The sequence below is a fragment of the Theropithecus gelada genome, chromosome 16 (assembly GCF_003255815.1).
Source record: "Theropithecus gelada isolate Dixy chromosome 16, Tgel_1.0, whole genome shotgun sequence".
NCBI classification, from domain to species: Eukaryota; Metazoa; Chordata; class Mammalia; order Primates; family Cercopithecidae; genus Theropithecus; species Theropithecus gelada.
In genome coordinates, this window is record NC_037684.1 from 51,367,195 (window position 1) to 51,381,575 (window position 14,381).

The 14,381-nt window shown below is 42.0% G+C and overlaps 1 protein-coding gene across 1 annotated transcript in view; it reads left to right on the plus strand.

The window, feature by feature from the left end:
* Positions 1 to 14,381, plus strand: part of TNRC6C (trinucleotide repeat containing 6C) — a 104,470-nt gene that overhangs the window by 26,181 nt on the left and 63,908 nt on the right. Inside the window, exon 3 of the mRNA XM_025363097.1 lies at positions 1,747 to 2,073. The gene's annotated coding sequence lies outside the window, so the exon portion shown is untranslated. The remainder of the gene's footprint in view (positions 1 to 1,746; positions 2,074 to 14,381) is intronic.

The window sequence follows — 14,381 nt, forward strand, 5'->3', positions numbered from 1 at the left end:
TTTTTTTTTTTTTTTTTTTTTTTTTTTGTAGAAGCAATACACTCTAAAATAATGACAAAAGGCATAGTAAATACATAAACCAGTAACATAGTTATTCTGAACCATTATGTACTACTGTACATAATGTATGTGCTAGACTTTTTTTTTTTTTTTTTTTTTAAAGACAGAGTCTCGCTCTGTCGCCCAGGCTGGAGTGCAGTGGCTCAATCTCAGCTCACTGCAGCCTCCACCTCCCGGGTTCAAGCAGTTCTCCTGCCTCAGCCTCCTGAATAGCTGGGATTACAGGCATGTGCCACCACACCTGGCTAGTGTGTGTTTGTGTGTGTGTGTGTGTGTGTGTGTGTGTGTGTTTAGTAGAGAGGGTTTCGCCATTTTGGCCAGGCTGGTCTCAGGCTCTTGACCTCAGGTGATTCGCCCACCTTGGCCTCCCTAGACTTTTTATATGACTGGCAGCACAGTAGGTTTGTTACCACCAGCATCACCACAAACACATGAGTAATGTGTTATACTACGACATTGCAACATCTGTGTCACCAGACAATAGGAATTTTTCAATTCCATTATAATCTTACGGGACCACTGTCATATATGAAGTCAGTTGCTGACTAAAACGTCATTATTTAGCTTTAATTATTCAGATAACCCAGAATGCACCAATATGTGTTCTATACATTATCATCAGAGTTAAAACAAAAATACATATAAATTCATGGACACCTGAAGATTCTTTCGTTTTATAAATATTGAACAAGAGCAGTGGTTCTCATAGAGAGGTGCAAGAACCAGCAGCATCAACATTGTCTCAGTAATTGTTAGAAATGCAAATTCTGGCCAGGCATCGTGACTCCCACCCATAATCCCAGCACTTTAGGAGGCTGAAGCAGGCGGATCACTTGAGGTCAGGAGTTCGAGACCAGCCTGGCCAACATGGTGAAACCCCATCGCTACTAAAAATATAAAAAGTAGCTGGACTTGGTGGCCTGCACCTGTAATTCCAGCTACTCTGGAGGCTGAGGCAGGAGAATCACTTGAATCCAGGAGGTGGAGGTTGCACTGAGCTAAGATGGCGCCACACTGCATTCCAACCTGAGTGACAGAGTGAGACACCGTCTGACACTAAAAAAAAAGCAAATTCCCAGTTTCTCCTTGCTTTTTGATACTGAATCAGAAAGTCTGGAGGTGGGCACCAGGTGTCTAGACTTGCATAAGCCCTCTAGGTGATGGTGATGCAAACCAAGTGTGAGAACTGCTGCTCCAGTCTTACTTTATCACCTTGATTTTGCAGATGAGGAAACCAAGGCCCAAGAATAGCTGGCTCAAATGCTCAAGATTGGTTTGTGTGTAGCAAAACTAGGTCTTAAACTAGAAACTCTAGACTTCAGTCCAGCTCTGTTTCCAAAACTTGGAACTCTAGACTTCAGTCCAGCTCTGTTCCCAAAACTTGGAACTCTAGACTTCAGTCCAGCTCTGTTCCCAAAACTAGGAACTCTAGACTTCAGTCCAGCTCTGTTTCCAAAACTTGGAACTCTAGACTTCAGTCCAGCTCTGTTTCCAAAACTAGGAACTCTAGACTTCAGTCCAGCTCTGTTTCCAAAACTAGGAACTCTAGACTTCAGTCCAGTTCTGTTTCCAGAGCACTGCATTGTCATTTTTTCTCAGTGTTTGGTTATGGTTTCTTTGGTCTGGGTTGGGTTTTAAGGGGGTCTAGCTAAAGTTTTGGGTTCTTTTGCCTTTTGCTCATTTTAGTGCCAGAACCTACTAAGACCTGTTCAAGCCAGCCCCAACCTGCCGGTACCAGTACCAGTACTTCCACCAGCACTATCTCCAGCAGCAACAATGGCAAACGTTCATGTGCCGGTGGCCAGCAGCCAGCTGCATCCCGTTACCTGCCTCGTGAGGTGCCTCCACGCTTCCGCCAGCAAGAACAGAAGCAGCTATTAAAGAGAGGCCAGCCATTGCCTACGGGGACTCTAACCAGTGTGAGCCCAACCCAGGGTGCTGGGCCTGCAGGGGTAAGCCCACCTCCCCTACCTGGAGCCGGAACACAGCATCATCCCAGTAAGCTCCAACCAGGTAAAAACCACATAAGATGAGACATTCATTTTGATCTGAAAACTGTTTGCTATTTTCAGCTTTGCTGCTGAGCAATAGAAATGACATATTTTGGTCCATACTCACTACATACACAGAGACAAATTCATTTCATTTCAAGTGGGTTTTAAAATTTAATTGTGTTTTCCCTCTGTTTATTTACATTATTGCTCATGAGTTTGCAGATGGCATGAGCTACTTCAGCTGAGCTTATTTTTCATCAGAAACTAAAGGTCTGTACATTAGTTCATACGAACCCATCAAGGCAGATACTTTAGAACCCAGCAGTGAAAACTTTTCAGTAAAACCCTTTTCTGTCAATTTCCTAGTCTGTCTTATGAGTGCACACAAGCATTTTTTGCAGGGACTGATCCTTCCACTAAGTGTTTCTAACTGTAACTTAGTCACACACATTGAGCCAAGCCTGTCTGATATCTCCTCATCCTAAGCCCTGCTTCTTGTTGCTTCCTTGCCTGTAACTAGTTGTTAGCTTTGTTTTGGCTCCTAAGAAAAATCACCACTTGTTTATTTGCTTTCCAGCTGCCAAAATGTAGATGTCTCTCATTTCATGTCAGCTTCTTTTCCAATCTCCTTGACTTGATGGATTTGTACTTTTGAAAAATTCATGTACTGTAGTTTTAAGGAATTTTTGGAAGAGAACAAAGTATTTGTGGTCAACTGCCATGTTCTCTGTTAGATTCTTCAATTTTTCGGTTTCAAGTAACAACTAATAATTGGTGCTGTTTCTAGAATAGAAACTTACCTGCTCATGGTTGTGAAATTAAGGTCTGTAATTAGATATGCAAGGAGGCTTCTTAGATTGGAATTTAAAAGAAACATGTCACAAGTCATATTCTTGTTTTCTTTCATGCTGCTTTTTAATATGGGAACTGATTCTAGCATGACCTAAAAGTATTTATAGCAATGTTTTTCAGAACTATGACTTTGGAGTATAGTCAGAACTAATATTTTTAGACAACTTTACCAAGTCTCTTCAAATAGCCTTGACTTTCATCTGCTAACCACTTTGTAGAGGGGATATAGGTCAATGATTGTCACCAAAAAGCAAGGCAGAAAAGATAAAATATATTCACTGTCTCATCTATTTAGTTGCCAACCGTTTACAATCAAATGTGCTACTTTCCCAATATGGTCCTTGGGAAAATCTTAACAGAGAAAAGGATTCTATAGTTAGACCTAAATAGCTTGGTGTGTTAATTTAAGGGGCTTATTTTGAAAAACTGAATAAGAAATGTAACAGCCCTGCCTGTTCTGGTTGTATCTGGTTGTGATGTGATTGGTTGACAGTATTGCATCAGTGTTCTCATCAAATGCTGCTGGTGCAGAATGTTACTGGTATCTTCTTAGGTAAGTAGAAAATAAGCAATTAAGTCCATAAAACCTTGCTATGATAATATTCTTTCATTAAATATTTGTCTCTGTAAATATGATAACATTATCCAAGAAAATATTCCTAGTTAATTGTCCTTCTAAAATATATATTGTAGGCTGGGCACGGTGGCTCATGCCTGTAATCCCAGCACTTTGGGAAGCCAAGGTGGGCGGATCACCTGAGGTCGAGAGTTTGTGACCAGCCTGACCAACATGGAGAAACCCAGTCTGTACTAAAAATACCAAATTAGCTGGGCGTGTTGGTGCATGCCTGTAATCCCACCTGCTCAGGAGGCTGAGGCAGGAGAATTGCTTGAACCTGGGAGGTGGAGGTTGCGGCGAGCAGAGATCGCGCCGTTGCACTCCAGCCTGGGCGACAAGAGCAAAACTCCATTTCAAAAAAAGGTGTGTGTGTGTGTGTATATATATTTTTTTATATACTATATATCTATCTATACTATATATATATATTTATATATAGTATAAAATACATATTTTTATATACTATATATACTATATATGCATATTTATATACAATATATAGAAGAACATAAATCATTTTATGGATTAAAAAATCTCAAAAAATTGATCAATCTTTGTAGTGAGCACAAAATAAGAAATTCATTCTTGACTCCCAAACAAAAATCTTCATTTTATACCAATTTCATCTCTTCCTTAACAGTCTCTGGTATCAGAGCCAGGTGCATCTTTCTAACTCATCACCTTCATTGATGAGGGGCCCCCTCACAAATCTGCCCTGGTCACCTAGTTACTAATGTACTCTCCATTTTTCTGTCTGGCTGTGAAGGCCCTTCATAGCTGAGTCTCCCCATCATTTTTCCCTTCTACTGTCTATGGCCTACTTTCTCTTTTTTTCCTTTTTTTTTTTTTTTGAGACTGACTGTTCTCTCTTGTTGCCCAGGCTGAAATGCAATGGCACAGTCTTGGCTCACCGCAACCTCTGCCTCCCGGGTTCAAGTGATTCTCCTGCCTGGCTCAGCTTCCTGAGTAGCTGGGATTACAGGCGACTGCCACCATGCATGACTAATTTTGTGTTTTTAGTAGAGAAGAGGTTTCACCATGTTGGTCAGGATAGTCTCAAACTCCTACCCCAGGTGATCCACCTGCCTCAGCCTCCAAAAGTGCTGGGATTCCAGGCATGAGCCACCGTGCCTGGTCTCCATGGCCTACTTTCTATTATGATTGGGATTGCTTTCTTACTGTCTCACAAGTGTGCCATGCTCACGGTCAAGTCCCCTCCCCCTATGCACACATGCTTAATTGCCCCTCCCACCCCCGCTTTCCTTCCAGTTCATTGTCACCCCGCACCCCTGAGGCTTCCCCAAGCAGCTCTGTCTCCATTCTATTCTTACAGATGTAATATGCCTAGTTTGTAACACACACCTTTACACTTACTGTATACTATATATCCTATATTTTTTGCTGATTAGGTCATAAAAGTCTTGCCTTTCAACTAAGTTGGAAATATCCTATGAAGACAATGTTTGAGGTCGGGCGCGGTGGCTGACACCTGTATTGCCAGCACTTTGAAGTCCTGGGCGGGTGAATTGCTAGAGCTCAGGAGTTCGAGGCCAGCCTGGGTAACATAGCAAAACCCCATTTCTACAAAAAGTACAAAAATTAGCCAGATGTGGTGACACGTGCCTGCGGTTCCAGCTACTCAAGAGGCTGAGGTGGGACAGTCGCTTGAGCCTGGGAGTTGGGGGTTGCAGTGAGCCAAGATCGAGTCTCCAGCCTGGGCAACAGGAAAAAATAAATAATGTCTCTGAGCTTTCTATGATTAAGCAGAGTGGGAAAATCTCTGAACCATAGGTGAGGACTTGGAAACTAGAACTTATTATGCCACCAACTAGTACTTCCATTTCTCATCTAAAATGAGAAGTTTGAACCTCTCATGACCTCTAATCTCTAAGGTCCCTGCCCTTAAATTTCTGACTCGGACACTATTCCAGTGACTTCGTTTGATTTTGTCAGTGGAAGGCCTTTCTGGAACACCATCCCATGTTGTTATGGTGTTGGCACAGGGATTGTAGGTGAGCATCAGCGTGCATGGAGGCAGTGTGGCAAAGTGGTCAAGAGACAGGCCCAATTCACTTTCCAGACCCACCACCTCCTGTGCGACCTTGACCAAATCACGTTCACTCCCTGCACTTTCGACTCATCTTTGAAATGAAGAGATTCCTAATTTTAAAGATGAGGTATTTATTTCATATTCAGCACAAGGCCTTGCTTATAATAAGTGTTGAGTAATGCAGGTGATAGTTGTTAATGTGAGACTTTGAAATATACAACAAATATGTACCCATCTTTGAAACACCATTGTGAAGCAGAGTGTTTGCAAATCCCAGTTACCTGACAAGCTGAGGGAGAAAGATCGCTTTAGCCCAGGAGTTTAAGACCAGCATGGACAACATAGCAAGACCTGTTTCAAAAACATACTCAAATTTTTTAACTGACTAAATTCGAAAACAGTGCAGTAAAGCTTTCTCATCACTCTGTGATTTGTGTATATTTTGAAATTTCACTTGTCTGTCCTAGAGTTCTCTTTTTCATATTACAGTTGTTTAATGAATTCATATCCAGGTGAAATTGTATTAGTGTATTCCTGAGGAGTAACCAGATTTCTGGTTGCAGTGAAAATATTTTTAGATACAGTTTGAAATAAAAGCTCTTAAAATTTTCTTAAAAGTAATACATAGATTTTCGTTGTACTTGTATCTGTCACTTTAATGCAGAAGTGACTCCTACAGTCACTTCTACATTAAAACAAAAAATAGAGTTTTATTCATGATTACATTGCTCTAACTTGTAAGGTTAAATTAAAAAGAAGTACAGAAGTACAAATGCTGGGTCAGTAGAACTAAGGTTGAATTAACCAAGCAGGGGGCAGGTGACGAATCCTTAGGAATTTAACAGCACACCATTTCTAATGAAAAGCAAAGTGAAACTGGGAGTTCTTTCAGCTTAGCACATGGATTTCTGTGTTTTTCCCAGGTGTGTTAGTATGTAAGCTCTTTGTGTCCTCCCCACAAGTTTTAGTGTGCTTAGCAAAAACTAAAGAAGGTGACGTATTCGTGGAAGGAATCGATGGAGTTCAAGTCACCTTTGTCATAGCTTTAAAAAGTTGCACAGTGAAGATTTGTGGGCATCCTCGTTTCCCCATAACTGAGTATTTGACCAGTTGCCTGCTGCTTTCCCGTGGAAGTAAATGTTATAGTCCCGTACTGTACTAATGGAAAACTTACGTGTCCATTGCAATAAACAGGATTTATGGATAAAATTAAGCAATAGAGGAGCAGAAATGGGAACATTTTTAATGAGTTAAAAATGGAATTTGTAGCATTTTTAGCTGTGTAAGTATAGATAAAATTTATATACTATTACAGTACAAGGCAACTGGTGAAATTAGAAAAGAGACTTACATAGGCCAGGTGTGGTGGCTCACGCCTGTAGTCCCCACACTTTGAGAGGCCGAGGCGGGTGGATCACCTGAGGTCAGGAGTTTAAGACCAGCCTGGCCAACATAGCAAAGCCCCATCTCTACTAAAAATACAAAAATTAGCTGGGTGTGGTGGCAGGCACCTGTAACCCCAGCTACTCGGGAGCCTGAGGCAAGAGAATCACTTGAATCTGGGAGGCCGAGGTTGCAGTGAGCTGAGATCATGCCACTGTACTCCAGCCTGGGCAACAGAGCAAGATTCCATAAAATAAAAAAAAAAAAAGAAAAGAGACTTAGTCTGACAGTTATTTATTTCATTGTTCTTTTTCTTTATATAGCACATGCTTCCTAACAGGATGTAAATCAGTAGATTCATCTGGCTCTTGCAACACTTTGTCATAATTCACCTTTTGATTTACATTAATCTGCAAGCTTGTTTCTTTAGAAAATTGCAACCACACGTTGTGCCATTTCTTAGACAAACTAGTGTACTAGCTTCACACTCTTTCACTCTTTTTCCTTTTCTTCCTGTGTGAGAATGTTCAGGTAGCAGTGCCACACTTGGCTTGCACAGCTCTGAGAAGGGAGGAAGATGCTAGCCTTTCAGAACTGTGGTTTTGTCATGTGTGTCATCTTTTGTTCATTGGGCAGAATATTTGTTGAATGCCTACCGAACATCACATACCCAGCACTGGGGATGCACAATTCATGAGTGAAGTGTTTTGGAATAACCAGTAAGTAAGCCACTTCCAGGTGCTGTAACAGAGGTAAGGATAGAGTGCCACATGGAAAGGACAACTAACCCAAACTACAGATAGGGGACTGCAAGGAAGTCTTCCTGATGGAGGTGATACGAGCGGAGTTTCAAGTTAGCTGTGCCGGGCAAAGAAGTTGAAAGGGCGTTGCAGGTGGAGTGACCTGCATGCACGAAAAGCGCAGACCCCCAATTGTAAAGCCTCTCAGTAACCGCTGCAGGCTCGTTGTGGCGAGGGGGCAGCGGGAAGATCTAAGGCTCGAAAAGTAGGCTGTTGGTATTACTAAGTAGTAGTAATAAACCAGCATAAAAGCTTTTGGTAATAGAGTCAAATTAAATTCAGATTTAAAGCTCTTCCAACAAATTGCTTTTGGAACTTGATAGACTAATTCTGAAGTTCATTTAGAAGAGCGAATGTACGTGAATAGAAGAGCCAAAAAACTGAAAAAGCATAATGAGCTATCACTGGGAGCTGTGATCCTTGAGTAATTTTAACAGTGTGTTTCTAGGGCAGGAGTAAACACAGATCCAGGAACTACGATATAAAGAGAGCAGGGGGAAAAACAGATGTATACACGGAGAGTTGCAGATCACTGAGAAAATAGTGATTCAGATCAATATTGAGTGCTGGAAAGCCATATGCAAGACAAATATAAGAACTACAGAAAGATGACCTAAGAGTATTTTCTAAATATTGGGATAAAATGTTAATCATAAGCCATGAAAAGAAAGACTGACAGATTTGAGGGTATACAAATTTAAAATTTTTGTACATGAATATGAATAAAATCTGAGGGGACATGTTTACAGTGTAAATAGCAAAAGGTAAATATCTCAAAAATACCAAGCGTTCCTACAAATCAAAAGAAAAACAGTCCAATACAAGAATGGGCAAAGAATGTGAACAGGCAGATCATAGAACTACCACAAATGGGTCCTAAGTATGTTGAAAGTATTCCCTTGTGGCTGGGCGCAGTGGCTCACGCCTGTAATCCCAGCACTTTAGGAGGTTGAGGTGGGTCGATCACGAGGTCAGGAGATCGAGACCATCCTGGCTAACACGGTGAAACCCCGTCTCTAATAAAAATACAAAAAATTAGCCAGACGTGGTGGTGGGCGCCTGTAGTCCCAGATACTTGGGAGTCTGAGGCAGGAGAATGGTGTGAACCTGGGAGGCAGAGCTTGCAGCAAGCCGAGATCGCACCACTGCACTCCAGCCTGGGCGACAGAGCGAGACTCCGTCTCAAAAAAATAAAAATAAAAAAAGTATTTCCTTGTCATCAGGGAAAAGATAAATAGAAACAGCATTGATAGACCACTTTCACTTACCAAATTGTCAAAACTTTAAATCTTGTTAATATCCCTGTATTACAATAACACAGTACTATGGATTGAGTGCTTACCATTTGCAAGGTCCAATTGCTTTACACATATTAACTCACTTAATCTTCTCAAGACCCTGTAACCACCGCAGACGATCAGCAAGAGTGTGGGAAAAGGCGACACTGGTGTGCTGTTGGTCGGAATGTAAGTAGGCATTTGGCAGGATTTATCAAAATGTTGGGTAATATGACCTAGCTGCTCAGATACAGGAATACATCCTGCAGACACCTATAGCACAGCTCTTTACTGACGACTGAATGCTCTGTGGTTGTTCTCTGCCCAGTGGCATGAATTAATGACAGGCAAGTTGGAACGTGTCAAGACGCAGTAGGGACAAAAACAGAGTTGACTGTATTTTTTACAGAACAGGCAACAGGTGTAGATAGCATTAGACTTCCAGTGACCAGGAATCTCACTGTATCCTGTGACAATAAAGAGCAGCCCATGTTTGAGAACCAGGTGAACTTTTGCTAGGCTGCAGGTCCCCACAGAACAACAATTTCAAATCTTGCCCCCCAACTCCCTACCTCTTACCAGGTCAGCCATCCCTTCTGTTCTTGGTGTCAACTTCTTGCTGTCACCCACTTTGGCCTGGGCGTTGGGCAGAAGCGTCATTGGTTTTGTAGCATTATTGATGTCACAAGTATCCCATTTTAGAAGGTAACCAAGACTTCTAATACTTGCATGCAAAAATAAGTCCTAGATGCTTTTAATATTTGATAATGCTGATGTTGAAGTGAAATTCAGTCAAGTGAAACCAATTTTGTAATGGGCTAACAATTCTAAACATAGCTTTCTGGCATCCAGCTGAGCCTCCTGCCAGTGGTTAATGCTGTGACTGTTCTCAGGCAGCATCCTGTGGCAGCCATCCCTCATGGGAAACACAGGCTTGCACACAAGGGCATCCAGAGCAGACAGGGCAATAAAGGCCTAGAAATGCCCTCTAAGGACTGGGAGAACAACAGAGGGGAGCCTACAACAAGCCCGAGAGGAGGAGAGCCTGTGGGCATTTCAGCTGTCAAAGGGCTGGCCTGAGAGCCCCGCTGACCCTGGGCAGCCCCAGAGGACAGAGGTGGAATGAGAGTGGCGGAAATATAGGGTGGTGGGCAGGGTTTTCAGGTTTCTGGAAGAACTTTTATTCCTTCCCCCTTCACTGGCAGTAGCCGGAGAGAGACGGTCAGTTATTGCCAATGGTCGAAGGGCTTCTGCGAGGCAGACAGGCCAGGGTGCCTCCCAGCCCTGATTCCAGGTTCTCTTTAGAGAAAGACTATTACCAGCAAATGAAACATTGGCCTTCTCATAAAATAATACAGGGAAAAGTAGATTTGTAAATTCACATACTGATTTGGATGGGAGTTCATTTAGCCAAATGGCAACAGATCTTAACTGGGAAGATGACTATTAGTAAGTACAGTGATTTCCAGAGATTCCAAAGAATGCCACCTGATCACGTCATGTTCAGTGCAGATTATGTTTCTGCAAGTTTGCAGGATAACTCCAGCTTGAAACACTTGAGAGCTTTTATCGTCAAAAAAAAAATAATAATAACTTCTTGTGCCAAAGGCGGAACAATGTACTGTTTTGGTGGCTGCTTTGTACATTTATAAACAGAGGCTTTGATTAATATATGGCAGTGTTTGCTACTTAGATCTTTTTTAGATAGAGGCAGGAAAGTAATTAAGAAGCTGGACACTTGCCAATTTACATATGGGGCTCATTTAGAATATTACAGCTAGTGTTGGCATGCCAAATGTTTAGGAGTTGTTTAGAAAAAGAGAGAAAGAAAGAGCGGAAAACAAAGGCAGGATGAGAGAGCCGCAGTTTATTCGCCTGCAGCCAATAGGCAAAATGCCGTTATTCTTTTGGCTGACTTTCAAAAACACAGAAGAAAAGTGGCTGTGATGCTAATTGTAACTGGGTCCTGAAGTGAAAATGTTTGTGACAATTGAAAGAATTTAAAGAGGAAGATCGGTTTAGTGTCAGCTGCAATTAGATAATCAAAGCTGTAAAATCCCATCCGTCCATGCCTCCACCCCTAGTTGAAGGGGATGATTCGGGTGCCTCCTGGAGTAGAAAGGGCATTGCCCAGCCCTGCCCGGCTTGCGGCCGCGGGCGCCCACGGGTGGCCCGGACGCAGGCTGGCCCCGGGAGCTTCCTGGCAGCTCCCTGGCAGCTCTACAGGAGGCGGCTCTCGCTGTACCCAGCCGACATGTTGTAGCGAGAGGCCAGGCGAGCCTAGATGCAGGAGTAGAGGCAGCTGTGCACGCGAGGTGGCGTCTCCTAGGAGGGTTGGGCGGCACCGTCTGCAGGTATTTCCTCACCCGTCAGCCCCTCGTAGAGCAGAAGAAACGGAACAAACACAGAACACATAGTGGCTGCTTCTCGCCAGTCCGTTTGTGACATAACATTCCAGCGTGTGAGTGGTAGCTCCGCGTCCCTAAGCTCTTGGCTGCAATTCAGTTTGGATAAAATGGCGTCTTGGAAAAGAGCTGTTTGCTAAAGATCTGCCGCACTGAGCAGAGACTTACCCGTGGCTTTCCCTACTGTGGGTTCTCTCTGCCGGGCTGGCACGGGCAGGCCCTCCCAAATTAGGAAGCAAGCCTCCTTTGCCCCCGGTTTCCTTCTTTATTTAATAGATTCTTAACCTTGAAGAAGGAATCTCATTTTACTGCCGTTTTGAAGAAAAACACAAGGCAACAAACTTATTCTTTTGGACACTTTCTGTGTTTCCAATAAATCTTGTACTGTGTTCTGCATTTCCTAATTCCTTGTATTTATAGTAGTTGACAGATGAAATGTTTGGGAGTCTGTCCAGCAATGGAATTTTGAATTCAAAGTACTTTCTCCCTGAGATATTTACACCCAGTCAATGCAGTAGAGGGGGAGGCATCTTTGGTTTTCAAAAGCTGAAAGCAGTTGTAGCATTTATCCTGCCCCTGAAAACCAAGCAGCGAAGGATTTGTGGTATCAAAGTGAACAATATCAAATATGCCTTAGTGAACATATATTGTCAACTGTTGAAAGCATTGGGAACTAGTTTTTATAACTATAATGTATTATTTCAGCTAAAAGGACTGTGATGATAAAGAATGAACGCATTTACTGTTTGTCAGTGTTAGCACCAGTTAAGCGTTCTGCACGCCTCTGAGTAAATCTTGTCCACACTTTCCTATCTGATTAAATCTCATACCTCATTAAAATTTTGCTTACCATAGCTTTTGGAAGCTCTTCATTAAATACTTTTCCAGGAAAAATTTATCTTTATATGCAAACATTTTGGAATTTAAAGACAAAGGAAAGCTTTTCTCTTTCAACCATGCTATTATGTAATCCTTTTTAATTTAATCACTTAAGACAGTTATGTAGCTTAGATTTTTATAGACACCTATTTATAGACTGTGTAAACCACTTAACAGCTGAAGAAAAGGGAATTTAACGTTATACATGAGCTTCATTTCTTTTTTCTTTTTAAGACTTTTTTAGGGGAAGAATTATTTGATAATAGAATGATGTGGTGGGAAGAGCACTAGACTGTATTCTGAAAACCCAGATTTCAGTTTATTCCTTACTGCTTATTAGTTACAAACCCTGGCCACTTGGCCTCTCTGAGCCTGTTTCTTCATCTATAAAACTGACATTGTTTGTGAGGTTCAGTTAAGCCGAGGTGTATGGAAATACTTCAAACTCTGAAATGGTATAAAGTATGTGATGTCTTATGAATATGAGGACTTTCATTTATAAACTCTTTCAGTCTTGCTGTGTGTCAGGTGTATGGATTTTAGCCTTGGAAAGCTCCTGTGCTGAACAGGAGAGTCTAGAACAGCTGTAAGAGAGTTCAATCTTGGTTCATTTCAGAGTTTTCATTCATTTCAAAATGGCTACTCTTAAAGGTCAGTCATTTCACAGATTTTTTTTTTTAACGACGTTTACTTTTTTAGACTACATTTTCATTTTTGGAATAAATCCTGGTATTCTGATTAAAAATATGTGGGTGATGGTGGTGATGATGATGGTGGTGCTATTGGCGATGGTGATAGTGATGATGCAGTTGGTGATGATGGTGGAGATAACGATGATGGTAGTGGTGATCACGGTGATGGTGCTGGTGGTGATGATGGTGATGGTGGTGGTAATGACGGTGTTGTTGGTGATGGTGGTAACAATGGTGATGGTGGTGGTGGTGATGAGGAGGAAGAGGAGACGTTCAAAGATTTGATAGAGTAGAACTAAAAGCATATTTTAATTAGTTCAGTATGCAATACAGTCCCCGGTTTGGGGGTTTTATATTTATAATTTTCAGAGAGATCCCTAAGCCTGCCCTTCAAAAGAGAGTTTATAAGTGGTAGGTACTTTTTTCTTTTTTTTTTTTTTTTTTTTTTTTTTTTTTGAGACGGAGTCTCGCTCTGTCGCCCAGGCTGGAGTGCAGTGGCCGAATCTCAGCTCACTGCAAGCTCCACCTCCCGGGTTCACGCCATTCTCCTGCCTCAGCCTCCCGAGTAGCTGGGACTACAGGCGCCCGCCACCTCGCCCGGCTGTTTTTTTTTTTTTTGTATTTTTTAGTAGAGACGGGGTTTCACCGTGTCAGCCAGGATGGTCTCGATCTCCTGACCTCGTGATCCGCCCGTCTCGGCCTCCCAAAGTGCTGGGATTACAGGCTTGAGCCACCGCGCCCGGCCGCGGTAGGTACTTTTTTCTTTTTCCATGAACCTGCATTGAATTTTCAGTAAAATTAATTTTTGGAGAGCCAGACCATTTGATGAGGTGGAAGAACCAAGAAGTAAGGAACAAGAGAGCAGCAAAAGTATGGAAAAAAGGAAAAAAGAATAGCAGTATGTCTCGTAATGGTAGCCAAACATGGAATGTCAGCAGCTGCAGCCTGAAACTTCAGTGGGCTGGGCTGGCTGGGCACACTCCCTGCTCCTCTTCTGTGACAGAAGATGTACCAGGCCACAGCATGGCCGTGAGGCTGCAGCCTATCCCAAGAAGCGCAAAGAGGCTATTAGAGGTGGGAGAAAAGAGATGGTTGATTCACTGGTTCCTTTTTAAGTAAAATAGCATTGTTCCAAGTTGACTTCTGTAGTAAAACTTAAATTTTTTATAATTGTTTTTATTTTTCTGGGTACATAGAAGGTATATATATTTATGGGTTACATGAGGTATTTTGATACAGGCATGCAATGTGTAATAATCACATCAGGATGAATGGGGTATCAGTTATCTCAAGCATTTATCCATTGTGTTACAAATAATCCTATTATACTCTTTTATATTTTTAAATGGACAGTGAAATTATTTTTAGCT